The sequence below is a fragment of the Ananas comosus genome, unplaced genomic scaffold (assembly GCF_001540865.1).
Source record: "Ananas comosus cultivar F153 unplaced genomic scaffold, ASM154086v1, whole genome shotgun sequence".
Taxonomy (NCBI): Eukaryota; Viridiplantae; Streptophyta; class Magnoliopsida; order Poales; family Bromeliaceae; genus Ananas; species Ananas comosus.
Genome location: NW_017893366.1, coordinates 87,659 through 97,765, shown reverse-complemented (window position 1 = coordinate 97,765; position 10,107 = coordinate 87,659). Strand labels below are relative to the sequence as shown.

Sequence of the window (10,107 nt, the reverse complement as noted above, 5' to 3'; positions counted from 1 at the left end):
GTGCTCGGTTCGGCCGAAACTTGCAATTGCGCACCAATCGCGCATCGCTTCGCAGCCTCGGGCAAAAAGGGTCTTCGTTTTGCTGTTACGGTACTTCAAATCCGTTTTCATGATTTTACGATGTCGCCTCGGCCCGCCAGGAGAAAACGAAGCCTAAACGTCCGTTTCTTTAATAACTTAGCGTAGGTTCGACGAATCGCGGAACCGACTTCGCCAACGCGTTCGTATACCTAGCAATTAGATTTACGTAAGGTTATTTTAGATCAAACCCAAATATTTTACAAAAACCCATATTTCACACCCTGGCCTCAACATATGCTCCAAATAATCCAAATTAAATGGATGAACATGCCAACAAAGCTAATTAGAGGCTATTAGAACACTTAATGTGAAGGATTAAGCCAAATCCCAAAAGCTTACCATAATGTGAACGCCGCGACGAAAACACGCCGCTCCAACGGGCGCACGAAAGCTCGATCTGTCGCCCCCAACGCGTTCGCAAGCATCTTCTCCACCAACGTCGCGAATTTGAGCGAGAGATTTGGAGAGATGAGAGAGATCTTTAGAGAGAGAAATGAGGGTTTCTCTCCCCCCCTCCATGCGTGTGTCGTGTGTGGTGCTCGGGCTGAGAGGGAGAAGAAGCAATGGCTTCTTTTATACATTACACCCCAAAACACTATTCACTTCCGGGCAGTTTAGCAGTTCGGAACAGTCAGAGCCCTTCTGAATGTCCGTTCGGGCTCAAATTTGACAGGCAGGCTCGGTTTAACGTACTGAGTAAGAATATATCTTAAGTTTACAGTTTCGACCCCGTTTGGTCACTAAAAACTGTACCGAACTGTAATCTTTATCAGATAGCTGTCGGATTTTATTTTCCACCTTCCGGGTGTCAGAATGACATGAAACTTTAAATCTAGCCTCATAAAAATAATTCTGACTTATCCTCCAGTTTTCATAATTTTCTGACACTGCATTTTCTGCTAATTTATCTGTCCCGTTTCCAACAGAAAATTCTAGATCTTCTGTTTTCATTCCGATTTCAGCACAAGTCACTTCTGACTTATGTTTTACTTCTCTAAATCCAATAAAAATAGTATCTTATACTATTTTTATTTAATCGCACACACCCAACCAGGAGGCAACCGTGAGCCCCAACCACCTCAAACCCGGTGTCACTACAACTCCGTTCACTGGTGTATCCTCGATCTCATGATCCACACGTGGCATTCCACCACTCCCGGGTCAAGCTTCGGACTACCGTCCTGACACTTGGGTCAAACCCGCTCTACCCGTAGGTGCTTGGGCGCTATCTCTCCACAGCTGACTGCTGCCTGCCCAAAGGGCCCGCAGCCTCCCCGCAATCAAAACTGGTCTAGGCAGCGGTCTACGAAGCACTACCCGCCGTCGTCGGTTCTACACGACATATCTCTTACCGGTCACACGTACCGCAATATCGTCCATGCAATAGTGCGAGTCATCACAGTCCCCGAGTAATCCATGCACGCTTTCACAGCCTAGCAATGCTCACAGTGCTAACTGATGTCAATACACTCATCGCAAATCCCACATCCGTACTCACGCGGGTATCATACACTCGAGCGCTTACGCCTCTACAGCGTTCCACGCAGTCCATGCCTTAGGCAATTTGCTATGCACACCGCCTCGCACGGCTCAATCCGCCCTAACCTTCACCTTGGAGGTACTACTGAGCCACAGCTAAACTGCCACAATTGACCGGTTCTCCTCAACAGTGATGCTACTTTTCACTATTCCAATCTATCCGGAAACATCGCGAAATTTTCGGACTACTCGGGTGTTCTCCGAATAACGCATGCATGGCTCAACTCTCGCAATTTACACTACCCATTATTACTCTGAGAGTCGTTTCGGGCCACTTCTATCTCTACGCGTAGTCTCACTTCTCGCCATAGAATACTTCTAGCACTTCACTAGTTGTCATCTGGCTCTATACATGTATCGCAGATATTACGCCTTTAGATAACACAAAACTCCATTTCTAGAAGCAATCAAACCTATTCTAGAAATGCCACCATGAAGAGAGCTGTAGAAGCTTACCTCTCCGAGAGAGCTCCAACCAATGGAAACATGAAGGAATGATGGAAGACTCCTTCTCCTTCTCTTTCTTTCCTTTCCTTTCTTCTTCCGTTTCTTGTGCTTCTAACGAGAGAGAAGAGAGATATGAGAGGGTGTGTGGGTGAGAAATGAGAGAAAAGCTCTCATCCCCCTCACATAGACCCCACATTACTTGCATAGTCAAATAAGCTCCTCAACTTTCATTCCTTGTAACAGCCCTCACTGGGCATTCTGCGCCCAGAGGGACCCGGTCTCGTCGGCGAATGCGTCCCGAGCCGCCCTCTCCCCGCGGCCTGGGAACCTTTCGACGACGGAACCGGTCCACCCGAGAGAACCGGTCCCTGGGCGACGTTCTTCCTGAGAAGACCGGTTCCCGAGAGCTGATTTCCGAGGATTAGCCTTTATTTTTCCCTTCTCTCGCTGGTGTCGCATACGGGACCGTCCCCTCAGCCAGGGACCGTTGCATCAACCTTCCCGCAACCATCAGCTAACGGGGAAGCGGATCTACCCTTCCAGGACGCGGTCCCGACGAGCAAAATCTGCATAAGTCCAGATTTTTGCATATTTGCCTCGCGGACACGTTATCCACAAGCACTTTTTGTGTTTTGGACATCTTTAGGCTTTTTCCGAAGGATACTCAATATCGCAATAAAGAATCCGATCCTGGACTGTAAGCACAACTCTCGGATTTACGAAATTTAACTTTCCTACATTGCACAACCTCGACCCAACTCCGGCAAGGTCTCCGCTGAGGCATTACCCCGCCACTCCCAACGAGAGTGGCCATCACTCCGGAAGTCCAAGTCTTCCGCTTGTTTTCCGGATTGCTTAGGGACTCCACTCGTCCCATCCGCGCCGATTCCCCTTAGAATGAAGATCGCTACGCGGTGCTATCGCCCTAAGACAGCGACAACTCGGCTCGTGTCGACCCTCAAGGTCCGAGCGCAGCGAAAATAATGACACTCCTGACTCGAATAGGGCGAATCATGCAAGGGTGTCTATTCTGCATCACTCGTTTCATGTTGTGTATACCCAACATGACACCCTTGGTTGAGAAATAAACCACACCTCGAGTCTAACCTCTGACATTCGTTAGAGGTTTACTAACTCTGACGCCAATCAATCAATCTTTCGCATAAGTCACAGTCTCTGTCTCTCACGAGCCTTATTCTCCTATGTTTAACTATCCTAGGTCTCTAGGTCCCGCTAAATCATTTCCCATTCTCTACTTATGCTCTGATACCATCTTATCTGTCACGGCCGGTTTGGCGTCCCCCGAGCGCCGCCTATTTGTCGGGTTTCGGGGCAGCTGACAGACTCCGCCGAACGGACACAGTCCCCCTGTATCCTAGCGCACATATCAATACAAGTAAGAGTTCCAACCAGGAACAGTATTCAAGCAAATTGCATAAGAAGGTATCAAACAACATAAGATGACACATCCCTAGTTTATTACATACATTCCATTAGATTCAGCTTTTACATCATCATTTGATTATTAGTTACATTTTTCTTTCCAAATACAATTAATGATCGCAATAATATTACAAGTTTTGCTCTTTTTCTTTTCCCTATCCTCTAGGCATATTCCGACACGGGGATCTATCTCTGGTCTCTGGGCGTAAGGGCGCCTATATGGAGCTACGCTTCTCTGCCTTCCGCCCGCAGCGCGTCAACTCGGCGAATCTGCAACACCCCAAAACAATGTGGGAGTGAGAACCACTCTATGGTCCCAGTGGGTACGGTGCAGCCAAGGGAAAAGCTCGACCATTAGTCTAAGGAGGCCGCAACATGTGTCCACAGAATATCCACAATATATATATTCAAAGTATTGAAAATAACATGCTTGGCTGCAAATATGCAATATGAAATTCATGCAGTTTATGGCACCATATCAACCAACTAGTAGTTTCAATCGATACTCACTTTTATTTCTGTATTCAAGCCAGTTCAATCACTGACTTCTAAGTTTCTCTATACTTAGATTCTTGTCATATTACAATTCTGCTCATAGTGGTTTAACCTCTTTTAATCGAGCTAATCTTACTCGACTCGGTCTTCGAGTCAACACACGCGGAATACCGCACAAAGCACTCAAGGGAAGGATGCTCACATGCACGCTCAGCCCAAATCCACTCACTGGGATCAACTAATAACTCAACCATCAATCTAATAGTAAAGGAATTACTATTAGCTAACTGAATTCGATCCAAAATGTTCGAATAATAATGTTCAATGACATTGTTCCCAGCGTGTTCTTTACCCAACTGCTGTAGCAAAAGGAAGGGTTCGCCAATCATCACCTTTCATCCCAAAGTGGGGAGGAGCTCCAAGTGCACCCAAAGCCGGGACCGTCTCGGACCTCCATGTGGTCGGGACCTCCCGTGTCTTAGTCGCACGACCGACTCCGAGTACTTCGACGACAATCCCTTCTAATGTGGGGAATTGGATGGCTATAACCACCCTAAAAAGACTGTGAAGTTAGATCTATCCTTCAACACCAGTGAGATAACCTACCAGACCTAGGTAACACCCAATGAAATCGCTTTCTCCTAAGGAGGATGCCTCTAACAACTAAGAGTCAACCAACGCGCAATCCGACTATCCCTCGTCCAAGTGACCGGATGGCCTACAACTAGGGTCAATATCTCAGATACCCTCATCGACAACCCTCTTCATGTACGTACTTAGGTTACTAACCCCAGTTTTTATCACACAGCCATGTTTCCTATGGGCTCCACCTATCCCTAGGCGTTCCTCAAACGTTCATAGTTTGTCAAATACACTACCATTAATGCACTCGATATTGTTCTTGTTTCCAAAGATCAAGTTTCTCTAATCGAACCAAGTTCCAAGCATGACATAATTGCATAACCTATTTGCCACAATAATGGCACATGCATAATTCTCTATCATATGCAATATATGACAGCATAATTATAGTTTCTAATTTCTAACATAAATCACAGATATTTAAAGTCACCTAACATGTATCATGATCACATATATACAGTAGCATACATGATTATGTCACACTACAATAATATCAATCCAAAGTATTCTAGTATACGGCATCTTCATGCATTTATTAGCATATTAATTCAATTAGTACACTGTTCATCTCATTGGTAGGATATATCAACTTACATAATATGTTTCAAGCATTCATATTATCATGTAAGGCCTAACAATACAACTATATGCAGTAAGTGAAATCTAGTTTCTTAAACATAAAGGGGGGGACCCTAGTCCTTCGGTAGACATAAGCCACCTGCTATTGCATTCCGATGCTTGTCGACATTGCAATGCCGCCGCGCCGTGATCGATGCCGGCTGCCGCGCGGAACTTGCAATCTGCTGCACCATACCGCGGCATCTGTCTTTGAAGACGGTTCGGCAATCCGACGAGCCGTTACAAAGTTATTAAAGAAACGGACGTTTAGGCTTCGTTTCCGCCTGGAGGGCCGAGGCGACGTCGTAAAATCATGGAATCGGATTTGAGGCACCGTAACAACAAAACGAAGACCCTTTTTGCCCGAGACTGCGAAGCGATGCGCGGTTGGTGCGCAATTGCAAGTTCCGACGGAACCGAGCACCGGATGCCGCGGGAGGCCGATTGCAAGTGTCGACGAGCAATCGGAATGCACTAACAGGTGGGTTGTGCTTACCGAAGCGACTAGGTCGCCCTCATGTCGAAGAAAAATATGATTTCCTAGTTGATGCATATAATAGGTTAAATGCTATATGATGCATATAATGGGTTAAATGCTATATGATGCATATGATGTGAAGATTGGGTAAATGCATATAATGTGAGAAATGTTATTACATGATAATTGCATATGAATATAATGCATGCTAGTGGACAATGATGTTAAATGTTAAATGCATGCTAATGGACAATGATGTTAAATGTTAAATGCATGCTAGTGGACAATAATGTTAAATGTTGAATATAATGCATGCTAGTGGCAAGTAATATGTTGAATGTTAAATGAATGCATGAACTAAATGTTAATGAAATGCATGGAAATGATGTTGTAGGAATGCATGAGATATATTATACTAGAGGACATATAATTGGTTGTGCTAAATGATCTATGCAAATTGGAACATATGCATGTTAACGTATTCGTGGACTATGTTGAGTAACATATGCTAATTAACATATGCATGTTGACTTGAGTTTAAAACTCTTGGATGATTAGAAAACTTGACATTGGAAATACAATATAGTATTAATATAATGATATGTTTTGTTTCCTACAATGAGATGATAAATGTGGATAAGACCTAGGTAAATGACAACCTAGAGATTGTGTACAAGTAATGCATCGAGAACACTTGAATTATGACGAGTGGCATATATAAATCTTAGTGTAGCTGAGACACTAGATTGATGAGTATAGAAACCTATTGTTTCTATGTTGATACTATCCTTAGTTGATAGGGTGCTCCTAATTCTGAGAGATTGGATCGTGCTCGCATAGCCTGTCTGCGCTTGGAGGGGTCGCTCCCCGCAAGCTGTGCACTCCGGAGGTTGGTCACTAGAGGGACAGTCAGTGTGCTGTCTGGACGGTCTGTGTGCTGTCTGGACGGTCTGTGTGCTGTCCGCAGGCGGTCTCGGGGGACAGTTCAGTGAGACTTCTCCCCTATGAGACTTTGAGATGTGAGATTGAGGGCGACCCCCTTCGGGTTAGCCAAGTGATTGGGTAACAAGCTTATGAGCTATAGTGATTGTCCTACTTGAGGGGATTTAAGGCCGAGGTGCAAGTGAGATGTCCTTTGCCTCGTGCCTGGCTTTGTGCGGTACTCCGCAGATGATTGACTCAAGACCGAGTCGGGCGGCTAGCTTTGTAAAGGTAGATGAAACCTTATGATTAAAATGGTAAATGACAGAAAACTTTAAATGTCAATTGGATGAAAGTAGTAATCGATTGAATTACTAGTTGGTTGTATAGTTGCATTATTGCATGATCTTCATATTGCATATCCCGAGGCAATGCATGGTATTGTTAGTTGCATGATCTTATTATTATATCTATCTGTTTATTGAACTAACCTGCAGCTTGCCTCCTTCGGACATGTCGGTCGAGCTTTTCCATTGGGTGGCCGTACCCACTGGGAACTATTGAGTTAGTTCTCACCCCACGTTGCTTTTGGGGTGTTACAGGTTTGCATGAGTGCGGCGCGGTGGCGCGATGCGAGGGTGTAGCTCCGTAGATAGCGCCCTACCACAGAGACCAGAACTAGCAGTACCCCATCGACATAGCTTAGGGGTATAGAAAATGGAAAGAACACAATGTATCAAATTGTAATGAGTAAATGATGTAACAACTTAGATTGCATTTGGATGTAAAAGTATAGTAATTGGGATGTAAAAGTATAAATGTGAATGCTTGTAATAACTTAGGATGTGTTTATGTTGTTTGATACCTTCCTTATGCAATCGTTGTATGTTGAATACTGTTCCTGTTTGGAACCTGTTGTAATTGTATTGATTGCGATGCCTTGAACGTACAGGGGAGACTCTGTCCGCGGTACAGGGGAATCCCCGATCCGTTCGGCGCTGTCGGCGCCGCGACCTCGACCAAATAGGCGGGGCTCGCGGGCTGTGACATGCACTTTGCCCTTGATATCATAAGCCACGACCAACTCCACTTCGACTCTTGCGACAAATCTACACGAACCCTCCGTTCGTGAATCCAAGCCAAACTCACTAATAGAGTTATCGGCTAAATCTATTATGTCGGTTTCCACAGGTGGACCAACGGTCACCCGTCCTACATAGGTCTACCGCCTAAACCTCTCACAACTACGCATAGCGTCCCTCGCTCACCAGCGTAGACCCAATCATAATCGGGCAAAATTCTCATTGGAGAATTCGCACACACTCCAACCAGGAGCAACCGTGACCCCAAACCACCTCAAATCCTCGGGTTGGGTCACTACACACTCGGTGTATCCTCGATCTCATGATCCAACACGTGGCATTCCACACTCCCGGGTCTAAGCTCGGACTACCGTCCTGACCAAAACCCTGCTCTACCCGTAGGTGCTGGGCCGCTATCTCTCACAGCTGACTGCGCCTGCCCAAAGGGCCCAGGCTCCCCAGTACACAAATGGTCTAGGCACGGGTCGTCCCGAAGCACTACCCGCCGTCGTCGTCCTACACGACATACTCTACCGAGTCACACGTACCAATATCGGCTCCTATGCACCTAGTGCGAATCACCAGTCCCACGAGTGATCCATGTCACGCTTCACACCTAACAATGCTCAAGTGCTACTGCCAATACACTCACTCGGTGGAATCCACATCCGCACTCTACGGGTATCTACACTCGAGCGCTCTACGCCTCTACAACGTTCCACACGAAGTCCAGCATTAGGCAATCTTGCCTATGCACACCGGCCGCACGAGCTCAACCGCCTACCTCACCTTGAGGTACTACTAGGCCCACATGCTCAAACTTGGCCACTAATTGACCGTTCTCTCAACAGTGATGCTACTTTCACTATTCAATCTATCGGAATGACATCCGAAATTTTCGGACTACTCGGGTGTTCTCATAAGCATCATGGCTCAACTCTCGCAATTTACTACTCATATTGCTCTGAGAGTCGTTTCGCCACTTCTATCTCTACCGCGAGTCTCACTTCTCGCTATAGATTACTTCTAGCACTTCACTAGTGCCATCTGGCTCTATACCTGTACTGGCAGGTACTACGCCATCAGATAACACAAAACTCCATTTCTAGAGCAATCAAACCTATCTCTAGAAATCCACCATGAGAGAGAGCTTAGAAGCTTACCTCTCCGAGAAGCTCCAACCAAGGAGAAGATGAAGGAGATGAGGAAGACCTCCTTCTCCTTCTCTTTCTTTCCTTTCCTTTCTTCTTCCTCTTCTTGTCTTCTAGAGAGAGAAAGAGAGATATGAGAGGGTGTGTGGGTGAGAAATGAGAGAAAAGAGCTCTCATACCCCTCACATAGCCCCACATATTGCATAAGTGCAAATAAGCTCCTCAACTTTCATCCTTGTGCACAGCCCTCACTGGGCATTCTGCGCCCAGAGGGACCGGTCCCTCGTCGGGGAGATCGGTCCCCGAGAGCCCTCCCCGCGGCCTGGGGACCTTTCGCGTACGGGAACCGGTCCCCACCCGAGAGACCGGTCCCTGGGAGACCGGTTCTTCCTGAGAGACCGGTTCCCGAGAGCTGAATTTCCAGGATTTAGCCTTTTTTTTCCCTTCTCTCGCTGGTGTCGCATACGGGGACCGGTCCCCTCAGCCAGGGACCGGTTGCATCAACCTTCCCCGCAACCATCAGCTACGGGGACCGGTCTTCCCTTCCAGGGACCGGTCCCCGAGAGCAAAATCTGCTAAGTCCAGATTTTTGCATATTTGCTCTCGCGGACACGTTTCCAAAGCACTTTTTGTGTTTTGGACATCTTTAGCTTTTCCGAAGGATACTCACTCGATAAAAAGTCGATCCTGGACGAAGCACAACTCTCGGATTTCGAGAATTAACTTCCTTACATGCACAACCTCGACCACGTCCGGCCAAGGTCTCCGCTGAGGCATTACACCGCCACTCACACGAGAGTGGCCAATCACTCGCGAAGTCCCAAGTCTCCGCTTGTTTCGGATTGCTTAGGGACTCCACTCGTCCCATCCCGCGCCGATCTAGATGAAGATCGCCTACGCGGTGCTATCGCTTCCTAAGACACGACAACTCGGTCGATTCTCGACCCTCAAGGTCGAGCGCGAAATAACTGACACCGACTCGAATAGGGCGAAAGTCATGCAAGGGTGTCTATTCTCATCACTCGGTTTCATGTTGTGTATACCCAACATGAACACCCTTGGTTGAGAATAAACCACACCTCGAGTCTACCTCTGACATTCGTTTTAGAGGTTTACTAACCTGACCCAATCAATCAATCTTTCGCCATAAGTCACAAGTCCTCGTCTCTCACGAGCCTTATTCTCCTATGGTTAACTATCCTAGGGTCTC

General features: G+C 46.6%; 1 long non-coding RNA gene across 1 annotated transcript; it reads left to right on the top strand.

The window, feature by feature from the left end:
• Nucleotides 1-5,483: 5,483 nt before the first annotated feature.
• On the top strand, nt 5,484-7,476 carry LOC109705790. Its single transcript, XR_002214896.1, has 2 exons — nt 5,484-5,746; nt 7,267-7,476. It is a non-coding gene; the product is annotated as an uncharacterized LOC109705790 (long non-coding RNA).
• Nucleotides 7,477-10,107: the final 2,631 nt, after the last annotated feature.